The 4,045-nt window shown below is 39.9% G+C and overlaps 1 non-coding gene across 1 annotated transcript; it reads right to left on the bottom strand.

Annotated features, from left to right (window-relative positions):
- Window positions 1-1,681: 1,681 nt before the first annotated feature.
- Window positions 1,682-1,814, bottom strand: LOC127199691 (small nucleolar RNA SNORA17). Its single transcript, XR_007831966.1, has one exon. It is a non-coding gene; the product is annotated as a small nucleolar RNA SNORA17 (small nucleolar RNA).
- Between the last annotated feature and the right edge of the window lie 2,231 nt (window positions 1,815-4,045).

Below are 4,045 nucleotides of genomic sequence, written 5' to 3'. Positions count from 1 at the left end.
TAATGCCTATGGAGTAGTTTATTATTATTTTTTTGTATTTTCTTAATGAGGGGTCTTATTTAATGTTCATGTGATTATTTGATTTTCTAATAACTTTTTGAAGAAATGGTTTTTTAAATACCTCTTTGAGCATGACTGAATTAGGTGTTATGTTTATTTTTTTCTGTCACTTTGTACACATACAGTTTTAATAGATGTTGGAAATTTAAACTTTTTCAGTTACATCACCTGCAAATATTTCATACAGTTCCATTGCTATCTTTATATCATCTCCTTTGCCAACATACACACACACACACACACACACACACACACACACACACACACACACACACACACACACACACACACACACACACACACATATATATATATATATATATATATATATATATATATATATATATATATACTGGAGTCTTCCCCCATAACAGAAAAAAATTCATTCTGGAAGGTCTAGTGTGTCAGTGTGTCCCACAGCATACCCTTTCCCCCCTCTTTTTGCTCGCCAATGTCCATTACAATGACCTGTGGGTCAGGTACAAGTCTTCTGTCTTCTTCTACACTTTCAATACTGGAAGCTCACTGGGACTCCTCTCAGGCTCCGTCATGTACTTCAGCAGTTCATGAATGGAGTTGATGTTGAGGTGGGCCATTTCAAAGCTCTGGATTTAGGCTGAAGATGTATCTGAACTGGTTAGCCTTCCAGCTCTCCTGCTCTCACACCCTTATTGTTGGCTCATCAGAAATCCCCCAAACCAGTGCCAACTCTACCGAGCTGCCCAAACGAGATAGATGCCCTGCTCTCCATAATGTTGCTGCTGGTGAGCAACATGGCCAGCTGTCCCGCTTTGATGACCCAGGGCCCATCTATTATGCCTGTCATAGGTGACAATTAAAGGGGTGGGGCAGATTTATGCACATCTCTTCCTCACAGCAGACAAATGGCAGGACCAACTCTCCTACGCTCACAACCTCTGGGCCAGCACACCTGTGTCTATGCCACCAAAGTCAGCTCTATTGTGCTGCCCAGGAAAGGCACATGGCCTGATATCCTCTGTGCTGCAGCTGGGGAGGGACAGGGACAGCTCTCCTTATCTCATAATTCCACCTGCCACAGGTGGTAAAGGGTGAGAGGAAAGAGGGTGTCATTCCTTTGTCTGTGCCATATTTTAGGAGATGAATGGTAGCGCAAACTCTCCTAGGTTCATATCCTCATTGCTGGCTTATCAACAATTTCCACAATGTGTAGGGCCTGCTCTTCTGAATGTATACTACAGTTGGATAGGGGTGGGATCAGATTATCATGACCCCAGGGCCAGATTTCCTATGATGCCCATGTGAGGGGTGGGCCTCATTCTTCACAAGCCTCATATATCAGCATGTCTCTAGGCAGCACCCCAGACCAGGAATGTCCACCTGGTAACAGGGCCCTGCTGCTGCTGTCCCATGTATGAAGACATGGCCCTCAGTTGCAGCACAGGCCGGGACCCCACTGTGGTCCCAGGTGGCATCACCAGCTACTCACATCAAGCTGTTTGTCACTGTACTTGTGTCTCCAGTTCTGCCCTGCCGCCAAGCCTGTGCAGCACTGAACTGGTGGTCACCTCAAGCTAGCTCCCTGTCCTCGCCCTCTGCCTCCAGCATGGTGGTTGTTCAGGTTCACTCTTGTTTTTCAGGAAATATGAGGCTACTAATCATTCAGATGTGCATTGGTCAGAACACTGAGCATAGACATGGCCTCTCTCCTCTCTGCCACCTATTGATGCACAAGTGACAACAGTAGGCACAGCTTTAATGCCTCTAGGAACCTGATTTAAACATTTAAATAATCATGACTTAAATAACATGACTTAAGAGAGTTGTGGTAGGGCACACCTCTAATGCCAGCACTCAGGAGGAAGAGACAGGTTGATTCTGTGATTTTAAACTTAGCTTGGTTTACGTACCAAGCCTAGGACATCCAGGACCTCTTAAAGAGACCCTGTCTCATAAATAAAATTATTAATAAAAATTAAAATAAAAAAATAATAAAGTTACCTTTGTATTCTGATCTTCAATGGCATGTACTAGAAAGGTAGAATTTTAATTTTTGCTTGAAACTAAGTTTTTTAATGGGATAAAGAGAATACATAAAATGTATAGGTAACATTACCTGTTGTATCTGATCATAATGATAACAGGTAAATAAGTAACTAAGATGCGGAACATTCTAAGAAAGACGATGTGATCTATGTTGGGTTTCTGTGTGGTTTATTTTTGAAATCAAGTCCTCACAAGACGTAGGATATAAGAGGGATTGCAGTATGTAAGTAGGAATACTAGACCTCGTTGAAAAGTACTTATAATGAAGAAACTTGCTTATATTTTCAAAGAAAAGCAAAATGACCACCATAGTCAGGGTAGAAGAAGAGAGAAGTAGAGGGACAGAGAGAGACAGAGAGAGAGAGGGAGACAGAGAGAGAGAGAGAGAGAGAGAGAGAGAGAGAGAGAGAGAGGGAGAAAGGAGAAATAGTTTTTTAAGAATGAAGGTAGAGAAGTATGAGAGCAGGTAATTAACTTTCTTGTGAGCCTTGATAATGACCTTGTTTTTTGAAAATGTGTTAACTTAATTTTTGTTATATGTACTTTTCCATCATTATTATCATTTTCATTAGTATTATTGGTATTGATTATATGATTTTTAAATTTACATATATTTGAATCATATTCTTTTTTACCACAGTTCTTCTAGAACCTTTTCATCTTTCTACTAAACCAACTTTATCTGCTTTCTTAAAAACTTAGCAAAAACCCAGTGCAACCACAACTCCCAAAATCAAACAAACAATTAAAAAACCCCAAAATCTCCATGAAACTGTAGCTGTATAAAAGTAGACAAAAATACTGTAAAGTCAATAAATGTCGTGCAACTACTCCTGAACCCGGGGCTTGCCTGCCTTTATTGATCTACCCACTGTCACTCTATTGGAGAAACCTTCTTGGAGCAGGTTTAATTGTTAACATTCAGTCTAGTGGCTAGGTTTTTATTGATTTATTGGTTAATTTTTAAAAATATAGCAGATTTTTGGAGAGTTTCCTATAGTCTTGACAATAGCCTGGGTTGTTTGGGAATTCCTTTTCAGTACGTTTGGACAACAACTCACTTAATTATAACCTAATTCTGGCACTGGAAGCTTTTTTGGGTGAAAAGAAATGGTCAATTCAGATTTTGACTCTGCCATTATTTGGAAATTTATTTAAATTGCCTTCATATATGTATATGTCCTAGAAATTTTCTACTGTAATAGGTTTCCATAGCACCTTTCCAACAGCCTTCAAACAATTCTCTGTCTCCCTCTCTCTCTCTCTCTCTCTCTCTCTCTCTCTCTCTCTCTCTCTCTCTCTCTCTGTCTCTCTCTCTCTCTCTCTCCCCATCCCACTCTCTCTCTCCTTCTCTCCCCTGGATTTCCTTCCATTACCTCCACTCCTTCCCCCTCCTCATATGATCATCTAGACTCAACTCCCATCCATATAGCAATTTTATTTTTATTTTTTCAAGAAAATCTATCCGTTCCCTCTAGACTCTTACTCTATATTTATCTTCTGTGCTTCTGAGGATTGCTGCTTGCTCATCATCGACAAACAGCTATTATTCACATATAAGCAAATACATGCCATATCTGTCTTTATGCTTCTGGAATACCTCAATATGGATGATTTTTCTAGTCCCATGCAATTAACTGCAAATTTTATAATACCATTTTTTAGTGATGGGGTAATAAATACCTTACTGTATAAACATACCACATTCTCTTTATGCATTCTTTCATTGATGGGCATCGAGTTTATTTCTAGATGTTATAAGTAGAGAAGAAATAAAGATAGTTGACAAAATTTCTGTGGTAGGATGAAGTGTCCTTTGTGTACATGCCCAAGAGTGGTACTGCTAGATAGTTAGGTAGATTGATCCCCATCTTCTGAGGTATTCCACATTGTTTCCATAGTGACTTTAGGAGTTTTCACTCCCACCATCAATGGATGTCTGTTCCTTTACTCCACACCT

Source organism: Acomys russatus, chromosome 15 (assembly GCF_903995435.1).
Source record: "Acomys russatus chromosome 15, mAcoRus1.1, whole genome shotgun sequence".
Classification (NCBI taxonomy): Eukaryota; Metazoa; Chordata; class Mammalia; order Rodentia; family Muridae; genus Acomys; species Acomys russatus.
This window is presented reverse-complemented; position numbering and strand designations above follow the sequence as displayed.